Source organism: Gavialis gangeticus, unplaced genomic scaffold (genome assembly GCF_001723915.1).
Source record: "Gavialis gangeticus isolate Ggan-Ray unplaced genomic scaffold, GavGan_comp1, whole genome shotgun sequence".
Taxonomy (NCBI): domain Eukaryota; kingdom Metazoa; phylum Chordata; order Crocodylia; family Gavialidae; genus Gavialis; species Gavialis gangeticus.
This window is the reverse complement of record NW_017728995.1, coordinates 18,065,460-18,076,796: the sequence shown is the minus strand read 5'-3', so window position 1 is coordinate 18,076,796 and position 11,337 is coordinate 18,065,460.

Genomic DNA, 11,337 nt, shown 5'->3' with positions numbered 1-11,337 from the left:
TAGGTCATCACTTCCTTTTCCTGCTTCCAGGTGCCTCTGGGATTTGTAGTCCACAGTTGCAGCCAGCATTAAGTAAGGCAGCAGGGCACGGCAGTTTTGTACTTGGGGGAAGGTGAGTTTAACCCCCCTCCTTTGCCCCAGACCCTAGTGGGGGTTTGCCTGGGGGGGAAGGGGCAGTGGCAGTAAGCCAGCCAGTGAGCCATCCCTCACTGCTCCAGCTAGGGAGCAGAGGGGCGGAGCCAGTCCTACTCTCTGGAACAGACAGCCCAGCCCAGCCCAGGGCTGCAAACCATGCTGGGGGACTCTGATTTAACTTGAATCAGGAAGGGGTCTGGGACAGAAATTTCATAAATTGGTCTGACATAAGTCTGAGTTAAGTTCAGTCTAAGTCTACATCCATCCAGGTTTATCTTAAACCAGTTTTGGCCAATTTGAAACTGGTTTATGTGCACTGAACTTCTGTTCTGTTACAGGTTTAAAACCAGTTTCTGATCACTTAAACTGGTTTATGGATGTAACAGACTGCTAATGTGGGCTCACCAGATTGGCTTGAGATACCCTGGGCTAGAAACAGTGCCAGTGAGCTCTGAGTGACCCCAAGGGTGGAGCAGGGGAGCCCTGCCCTGTGGAAAAGGAGAAGCCAATCTAAAGAAGGGGTTTTCAGTCCCCTCATTTGCATGGAAGGGGGATGGCTGGGGTTGTGGGCCAGCCACCCTGAGCCCTGGTTGGCTGGTTTGCAGGCCAGGGAGGGACTGTCTGAGGGGATAAAAGCAGCAACCAAACTGGCATGTGGGGGCTGCTGACAGTGACTCTAAGGAAGGACGCAGGAGGCCTAAGAAGAGCTGGGGTGAGCTGACGTAGCAGAGACCCCTCTGAAGAGCCTCAAAGGCCCTGGGAGAACAAGGCAGCGGCAGTCAGCCATGCCTCCAGCCCTGCAGCAGACAGGGAGCCACGGCCAGGGCTTGGGGCAGAGAGCTGGTGCCCCAAGGCCCCATCGCAGTGTGCTGGACATGTTGGGCGTCCCAGAGGCTAGGGGTGGCAGTCAGCCCCCCACTCCACTGCGGAGAAGACGTGCCAGGAGTGCAGGCGGCATCTTTATCTGGAGGAGGGAGTTGAGGAAACCCCTTACCTTCCCTGGGGAAGTGGGACAGCAGCAGACAAGGCATTGGGATCCTGAGGAGCAGCAGAGTGCCAGGACGAGGGTCCCTGGGAGCTCAGGGTACAGGCCGGCACTCGGAGTGGGATTGGCAAGCCACGAGGCATGTGGGGCATCCGGCCAGTCATCTGGAGCAGGGGTTTAGAGCTGGGAGCTGCCTGTGCTGCTGACCCTCTGCCACTGACTGCTCCAGAGGGGACTCAGTCCTGTCCCTTATTGTGCAGCTGATTGTCATCAGATGGAGTCCCTGAGCTTTGTGCTTGAGTCATGCCAACTGCTGCAGGAGCCTACTCTGTTGCTTGTTGCTTGCCTTTTTGGTTGCCATGGAGGGTCACCCTTCAGCCTCTTTGAGGGGTTGGGGTTTGATGCAATTTGATTGCTGCAGACCAGAAGAGCCTGCACAGTTGCAGTCTGTCGCTTATTGGGAAGCTTGTTGGAGCTGCTGGAAGCGAGCACCCTGCTTTCTTGCTGTAGCATCTCAACAGTGGCTGAAAGCTGCCAGTTACCCTACCTGGGGTTCCTGAGTCAAGGGTTGATTAATGCATTCTGGGTTGTTTTGCCATTTAAGTTCACTTGTAAATAACCTTTCCTATTATTCTTGTTTTGTAAATAAATGTAAATAGTTAAATCAGTTAAGTGTTAGACCTTCTTGGGACCACAGACTGCTCTGTGGGGAGCAAGGGCCGGCTGGAAAGTAAATTGGTGCTGGCCGGAAGCTCTGCCCCACTCTCACCACACCATCCCTGATATTTGGGCAGAGGTGGCAACTATTGGGCCGCCACCCGGGTTACATGGATAACTTCCATCCCTAGCCACAGAGAACAGCCCAGACTGCAAAACCTCCCAAGGAACTTTGTGATTATTCAGGCAGTTAACCAGACCTGAGCCCTACATTATCATAGCTACTGAGCTGCTAGTATAGCAAAGCAGCTCGTTTAAAGCTAGCTCACATGTAGCTAGCTTTAAAATTCAAGCCACTGCAGTGACTGTAACATCCATTTAGATGCTCAAGAGCAGTAGAGAAATACATTCCAGCAAAGGCAGGCACTGTGTCAGCACGAAGCATCAAATTCTGGTCTCCTGGGATGCAGAACATTTTGGACGTGAAGAATGAGTGACATTTTGACTTGCCATAGCCCCAATATTCCTCCACTTTGGGCAAGATGGAAAGAGACAACAAGCACATTAGTCCTAAGTGAAACGCTGCCAATGTCTTGGTGCATTGCAGAAATTGTTCCAGAAATGTTCATCCATGTGACCACGTGACCTTTCACGTTGCTGGGATTAGCAAGAAGGCTGATCTGTTGCTCGAATGGCAGTCATGCAAATTAAAGTGGCCTACAGCTGCTTTCATTTCTGCACTCAGTCTCTGCATGTTTTATTCTTCCCTTTACTTTCAGTTGAATAGATTTAATTTCTTTACTGAAGCCACTCCCCATTTTATTTCTACTTCATCCTGAGTGATGTGCCTTTTCTCCATGTACTGTACTTTGCACATTTTACTAAAATTCACTCTGCTCCTGCCCCTCCCCACATTGTGGTAGAAGAACCACGTTGCACAATGGCAATGAAAGAGGACACATTGGGAGGTTTTTAATAAGATTTATACTAAACATGGAGATAGAAAGGATGTAATTAGATTAGAACAGAGCCCAGGCAAGGGATTGGAGAGATTTATAAATGTTTGGGAAGAAAAGGAACAGAGTGATGCATCTCAGATTTATACGTGCTCAAAATTAATTTCAAAGGAGGTCACATGTTCAAAAGCCAAGGAAGAGGATTAACAATTCAGAGAACTCAAGGCAGGATTCCTGTTTGCAAAAGGTTATTAGAATTTGGTGCAAGCTACCAAAGACAGCACATGATGGATATTAATTCAAGAGCAAGTGCAAGAAATTATACTGTGATTACTCTATGCCTACTAACAGTTTACGACTGTCCCTGCAAAGCTAACTGAGGAGTCTTAGAACCTCACACAGGCAATATGAATAATGCTCAGACCCTCTCATCCTAACAGACCCAGATCTCACAGCTGGCATGAAAAGACAGTCACCTTTAACATGCAAGCAGCATGTGGCCTATGAAATGCCTTAGAAGGTAGTAGCATATATGCCCATCTTCCAATTTAGTACATTTTTTTTTTACTTATGCAGCATCTTTAATCATAAGACTCCAAAGCATTTACATACAATGCTCATTAAATTTTGGTTAGGCCCACATAAGGAAAGCGAAGAATGGAGAAATTAAGTGACTATCTCAAGGTACACAGGGAGTCAGCAGCAGAGCTAAAATGTGTACCTACTCCTCAGACTCTTGCTCTAACTTGATCGTGCTGCTACCCTATGGCAAAAAGAAAATAAAAGTGCAGTTTGGGGGATGTATGATCTGGTGAGTCAGCCTGGTGGCGTTCTTTGAAGTTTGGGAACTGCCGCTTCACATCAGTAGACATTCCCAAAATACACAATTGATATTTGCAGTGTACATGCCTGACAGAACAAGGCAGCTCAAATCAGATCATTCCCCTTCATGCACTACCTGAAGGGGGTGGGAAAAGCTCTGAATGGTCCTGTGTCTCCTTAGGTCCATGACAAACAACTTGGATCATACACGGGTCAGTGTATTAGTGCCTCCTAGATACTGTTTCATACCACCACATTCATTTCACATCCATCTATCACACTACTTTGAACCCTTTGCAAAGAATGAGCCTGTAAGGTAGGACTGATTTGACTCTAGAGGGTTTAGGGAGGTGTGCTTGTCATGGAGAGCTGGTTGGCTTCTGCCTGGCGCAGTCCTACGTATTACTTGCAGTCTTCAGAGGCCCCCAGTTAGGATCACATCGCCATTGTACTGGATGCTTTATAACTTTAATAGGAGTCTCCGACCCCGACAGTGCCTTCCCTGCAATTACTGTATTTCTTTTGACGTTGCAGTAGATCATTGATGCTACCTCATTTATGCTACCTTCACCTGCATTACAGAGCACCTGGTCACACAATCAGACTGACATGGATAGGAGAACCAACTTAGAGTGCCTCTCCTCCTACAGTGAAGCAGAAGTTTGGTCCCTTAATTGGTTCCATGCAATAGGAGAGAATTTCAATCCACACGTAGTGAAGCTTCATTCAGTCTGTACTGAAAATGTCTTTTTATCTGCCTTCACTGTCGTGGTACATCCTGCACACAGGTGGAAAATGTTAGGTACTGTGTTTCAGGATTGTTAGACTCTCCTATATTCTTCTCAAAGTACTAGGAGAAGAAGAGCTCTGGCCTCCTCTTCCAGAAATAAGTGTCATGGCTTGTCTGGCTGAAGTGGAGAGGACTTTACCATTTCCTGCAGAAGAGGATGGGGGAGTCTTTGCCAAACCTACCCTGGTAAGCAACAAGGAGGCCATGTTGACTTCTTGGTCATAGGGAATAAAAGGGGGGTGCTATCTGTCTTCCCAACTCGCACAAAGAACAAATAATGTTCTCTTGTTGATATTCACTATGTCCCCTGTTGAGAGAGGAATAGTGCCTGAAGGTTCAACTTCACAACCGTTAGAGGACTAGAGAAGGAAAGCTTCAGTAGAAGGAGTGAAGCAGTTGTTCATGGGTCTTGTGAATAGGGCTAAATTTTACCCACAGTGAGAATTTCGGATGAACAAAGGTTTAACAATATATGGTTTCCACTAAAGCAGCCAACAAACTGCTTGGCAGAGTCCTCATGGAAGGATTTGCAGTTACAAGCATCCTCTCACATTTCTATTCAGACACTATTCTTTGTCCTTCAGGATCTGCCAAAACCAGACCTGTAAGCAACACATTGTAGCAAAACCACCCATCCCTGCCTGATCCCAGTTTCTGAAAGGCTTCTAGTGGATCAGGTAGTGTGATACGTAGCAGCAGGTCACTGAATAGAATTCCCTTTTTTTGGGCATCTTTCAGGCTGTAACATCACAAACTAAGGGACAAATCTTCAGCCAGCGTGATACTGTCCGAGCCCACTGAATTCACAGGCACACGTCCTTTCAGTTCACTGGAGCAATGTTGATTTACTTCAGCCGAGAGTCTGGCTGTTGAATTTTCAGATCGTATGCAAAGGTGGAATTTGGCCCTTCTCGAGTTAAGTTAATTCTTTATCAACAAGGGAGCTCTCTGTTATTTTTTTTTTCCTTCTGCATAAACCATGATCGAAAGTCAAAGTAAAAATGGGAGGATTTCTCAGACAAAAGATAACATTGACACAACAGTCTCAGTGTCATTAGAGGGTCCACTGATAGGAGAGAGATGCTTTTGTGTAGGAGTGGCTGCATTTATGGCAATACAATCTCATGCTTCTTCTTATTCAGTATCCTTGGACGTGGGCGGGACAAGCTTTCCCAAAAGTCACACTGTGTGTAGACTAAAAAGGACGGCACAATATTTCATTACACCCTGTGTACGGTTTATCTAAGGAACAGGGACCAAGGACAGGTTGCACAGAGCACTATGAAAGATGGATAGAAAAAACCCCTGCACAGTCACTAATACCAGGAAACATTTCTGAGTCATTAGCTGCAAGGGTGATCGCTTCCCTCATTCCAAAGAGATGGGGAGCTGGTCAGTGAGTGTCACAAATAAACTCTGTGAAAACAAAGAGATTTAATTTCACTTGCAAAGTTACTGTTAATAGCTTTAATGATGTTTGGCTTTAGGCCACAAAGTTATTAAATGGCTCCAGATCCAACACAGTTCTTAAAACTTGTCACGTACGTAGCCATTAAACTATAGGGTGGTTGGCTGTTTACTGTCTTGTGCAAATTTGAATGGCTAGTTTCTACATCTCTGCCTGGGTGCAGATTTCACACCAGCCATTTTGCTTGCAGAGCTGCATTTACCCTGAAGCAGACAAGATGCCTACACGCTGTGCTTTCATTAGGATATCACTTCAGTTCTTTCCCCTTGTTTTCCTTCATATCAAATAAGAGGCAAGAAGGTGGATGCCCAGAGCCTCCTTCCAAATTAAAGCAAAACAAGAATGAATTTTCAACACCCCCTTTTTTTTTTTTTTTTTTTTTTTTTTTTTTTTTTTACAGGGCCAGAACCTACCTGATCTATATACCCGTATGATTTAGCAATGGAACAATTTACGTTCATTGTGAGAAAACTTGACATGGACCCTGATACTAGTAGGAATCTCTAAGCATTAAATAGTTTAAAAAGTGCACTGCTCTTCCTCCAATACAGCATGCCTAACCACATAACTGAAATAAAAGGCCACTTAGGAAGTTTAGTATTATCAATGTCACTTAGTACATAGCATGTTTGAGCCCACAATGAAGAAAAGGTATATATGTGACGTTGGCCTAAAAACACAGGAACATAGGATTAGAAAGGACCACCCATGTATTCAAATTCAGGCCTCTGGGATCACAAGCAGGCAATGCCATAAAGATTTGTCTAGAAGGTCCACAAGAACAGGTTCATCATGAACCCCACAGTCAAAAGCACCTCCCGAAACACTTGAACAAACTTAGATCTTTAGTACAAAATACCACCTCTATCAATACTATAAATACATTTTCATATGAATAAATCTGAGCTGGGCTAGCCAAATAGGCTTAACAGATTATGAAGATTATAAAATCTGAATAAAGAAATATAATTGCAGATACAAGGGGGAATGGCACCAATTATGGAGGGAGTACTGGCCACACTGAAATCAATGAGAAGACTCTCTTTGACTTCAGAGAAGCTAGGATTTCACAGCATATATGGCCATATGGCCACATCCTTAAAAATCTCATACAGAGCTGATCGAATTTGATAGAAGTCTTTCCAGAGGCTATTTAAGGGGCTTCATCACATGGCTCACATGACTATTTATTCACAGGGACTATTCTCATTAGTAACGATTCAGCGTGAGAGACAGGGTTTGCAAAACCTTGCTCTTCAGGAGAAGAAATATGTTCAAAACTTCACAGATCATTGCTATTATATCTCACTAGTTCAAGGTGCAGGTCATTGCTCAGATGTATTGTAGGTATTAAGAAAAACTGCTGCAACTGCAGATTGTCAAGAGCTGGGAGGACTTAATGAGCATGACACACATGGTACAATGCAGTGTTGTGTAGAGACATCCATGCTAGCTGTGAGTGAGCTAATTTGTTCTCCTAAGAAGCAGGGTTAATTAGCCTTGGTAAAGGACCACACCAAAAAGGCTGTACAGCTTCTGATAACCAGACTCAGTGGCTGCATTCAGATGAATGCGGGCAGACATGTAGTATTGTGGTGTCACACACCCTACATGCAGGCGTTCCCCACACTGCTATCTTGCAGTGTGGGGCTGGGAGGGGGGGTGTTTGACCCCAGGAGATCCTGGGGTCAAAAGAACCCACGCCAAAAAAAGTGGGACGGCACACGTGGTGGCAGTGCATGCTGCCCAAAACTGGACCTGGCCAGCCAGAGCCATACTCCTCCTGCCAGCCAGGCTCCCAACTGCAGGAGCGCCGCAACTGCAGCTCCCCAAGGTCCCCAGATAAGGCTGCTGGAGCCAGCACAGTTGCTGGCCCCAGCCTCCCCTACCCCACCTGGAGTAACCTGCTGCATGCCAGAGTATGTGTGGCATGGGCATTCCCCAGGGACAAGCAGCAGCAGCACAAAGCGTGCCACTGTTACTTGTCCCAGGGGAAACAAATGTCTGCACTTGCCTGGACGCAGCCAGCTTGAGTACCTCTGCACAGGAGTATATTGTGCCATGGAGACATACCCTTATCCACTTCATTCAGTGTGGATCACTCATACACACCTACGAACTATTTTAACTTCACACAGTGGAAGTGTCAGATACCTTTACATAGATAATCATTCCCATAAAGAATCAAGTAGCCCATACAACACTAGTGAGCAGGAAAATATTTAGCTTCCCATGGCACCAATGGAGTTGCATTTAATGATGCAGTCCCCAAAGGTGAAACCACTAGTAGGACTGGAAAACTGTTCCCTGGATCCAGCTCCATTAGAGCAGCTGTCGCATTTTCTGTCTGAAGTATACCAGAATGACTGGCTTCCTTCACTAAAATACTGGTAGATGAATCTTAATATATTAATCTCTGTTTTCTGCTTGCACAAAAATATGCCCTTCTGGAGATGGTGTCAGCTCATGCATACTCCTTAGGAAGAATATACTGTTTCTTTTTCACCAAGTCATGTTTTTCCAAAGTATTGCTTAAATCCTTACTTGTGCTCATCCATAACTCCTTAGCACTTAATGCTAATTACCAAGCTGTGCTCTGTTTTCCTTGAGACAATCCCACACAGCTCCTGCCACCTCCTCCAGTGAGGAACTGCAAGTGGCGGTGATTCAACAGTTCTGGTCAGAGGCCACCATCTCTGCAAGTCAGTCTATTAACCGCCTGCAGGACGTTCTCCCAGCTGTTGGTTCAGAACCCCTGGGGGCTGTAGGGAATATTCCTGGGGTTGTGCAGGACTGAAAAAGCTTCACTGAGGACAAAGTCCCCATTGTCCTGCAAGGCTCAGCTGGTTTTTTCACGTGTGCTGTGAACTATCCAAACATGTTTATGATTTTTAAAAATAGTTCTTAGGGAAAGTACCAAAAAATGGCTTGCTACAGCTCCTGACAGCACTGTAGATTGCAACGTTGGGGCTTTATACCTTACACCATATCCAGACCTCATTGCCTGAGGCCAGTCCTGCAGGCCCTGGTTTTCTGACGCAGTTCTTAAAAACCAAGAAAGGCTGCAAAATTTGGGCTATACCAATGACTGTTTTCCTAAACTTTCCCCAGACTACAATAGGCACTAATTGCTATGCACATGGTGGTTACTTTAGGCAACCATGTGAGAAGAGACTGTCATATGCAACAGAAAAGATGGGAAGGGACTAAAATTACATGCATCTGATCTGTCACCATGTGGTTCAGAGAAGGAGGTTATCTGCAGTAGGCAACTGCAAATGGCTGTCTAATGTTTAAAGGGTTCAAGCCTCATGCATCCTCTCATGCCAGAGCTCTATCTGAGCTCCTGCATAAATCTCTGGTTCACCCTCTTCACTGCTGTTGCTGACAACGATTTCTTCACAGGGGTTGCAGAGTTCTTGCCAGAGTCCCCAGGCATAAGTGCTTTCTGAGCCAGTGCTGAATGTCATCACAGACTGTAAACTAGACAAAACTTTCATACTCCTTGCAAGCTGCTATATAGCATTTTACAGACAAAACCTCTCCCAGCCTGAGGACAGAATTGCCGTCCCACAGGATTACATGATATTATTCCTAGGCGCTGCATGTTGGCCACTAGCAGGGGCTGTGGGTCAGGATTCCTAGGCTGTTAATCCAACTGTCACCAAACCACAAAAAAGGATTTCATACCAGAAATCCCACTCTCTCTGTGGACATCTCTGAGTTGGTTTAGCCATTTGGAACATGGTGATGCCAATAAATATTTATATAGTTGGAGAGGGGAATGTAAAACCATTCACTAGGGCCAAGTTATGTATGCCCATTCACCTCTGCATTTCTAATGAGCCAATTTGGGGCTGGCAGCCATGGTTCTGAGTGACATCCCACTTAAAACCGGAAGTGGGACAGGGAAGATAGGAGTCCCGTCTTTTAGGAACAGGATATGAAAGACTTCAATTAAGCAAGAAACTAAACAGATACAACACCAAACATGGGCAATATGTCTATACAATCTATACAGCATGTGGTGGGGATGGACACATCTGACTATTGATGCATCTGGTGCTACCTGGTGCATCAGTGAAGGGGTTAAAATTCCCAGATGCTCTTTAAGGTGATGACTCTTTGCATTCAACATCAGTTCATGAACTGTGTCTTGGTTTTCATCCCAAAAATTCAAGGAAAAGGTTGAATGTCAGTGGGCTGAACAGCTTGCAGAATGACTCATAACTGCATAATCCTACTGAGTTATTGACACATGTGGGCATCACTCAATAGGAGACCTATAGAATAATAGTACAGCCTGAAAAAAATATCTGGGTTGTAAATAAAAGCAAAGCCAAAAAGTCCCTACAAAAATACTGACTCAGACTAGATGTATATTCCCAACACATCATGCTTATTATTTGTGACCTCTTAGCAGCATGAAATGTTTCACTTGGCATTTCTATTTTTGCATATGCATCAATGGGTGTGTCTACACATGCTATTAATGCAAAGAATAAAGTCCACTTTTACTCATGGTTCTGGAACAGCAGCACTTTGAGCAGAGTCAGAACAGCCTCAGCTGGCAAGGAGCCTGGGGGGGTCAATCTGCCAGCCCAGGGCTGCTCTGACCTGGCTCAGCATGCTGTGGAAAGGCTGGCTGGGGCATGAGGGTGCTCCAGCACAGGGCTAGCCAGCAAGCAGCCCCTGAAGCACCCTTGTGCCCTGGGCAGCCCTGTCAGCATCTACACATAAGTTGTGGTGCACTAAATGCCGCCACAACTTATGTGTAGAGAGTATTTGTGTTGAGCAGTACTGACTTACGGCAGTGTTTGTTAGTGTACTGTAGCTTAATAGAGCTGCATGTGTTGATGTTGAGACTTTACTGCAGAGCTAATTAGTCAGCTCCGTAGTAAACATTTTGTGTAGATGCGCCCATTGAAAAACTGCTGCATTTTATAAAAGCTCAAGACCAAGCTAAAGATGTTAGAGCAGGAGCAAGTATCTGCCTGCTCTAATAGACATCTGAACCCTGCTATCATTCATAAACAGGATAGACAGAGCTACTTTGTAATATTAGTATTAATTTGTGAACAAGGCACTAGCAGGGGTGACTAGCTTGTTATCTTCCTGTGCACAGACATATTTCAGCACTGCCATTCAGCTCTACAGTGGAGACGAGCCTGAACCAAAACACCAGATCCAGACAACCCCCAATGATGAGGCACGTCAGACCCCTACATACTAAAGGACTTGAAATAACTATTCCCAGAGGGGTGCAGACAGCCAGCTCCTGGATGCACACATCCCCATTCTCTTCATTTACATCAGTTTACCTCTGCACTTCACTGATTTCCACAGTTACCTCCGAGTTACACCCATGTGAGAAGAGAAATGATTGGATGCACATGCATATACACATTGCTGTTTTATGCATCCAGCTGCATGTTTCACCCAAGGAATTAGCTATATGCTCCCATGGCATGTAGATTTGCCATTCATGTGTTACATATCTATAACTGAAAATGTAGTGATTTGT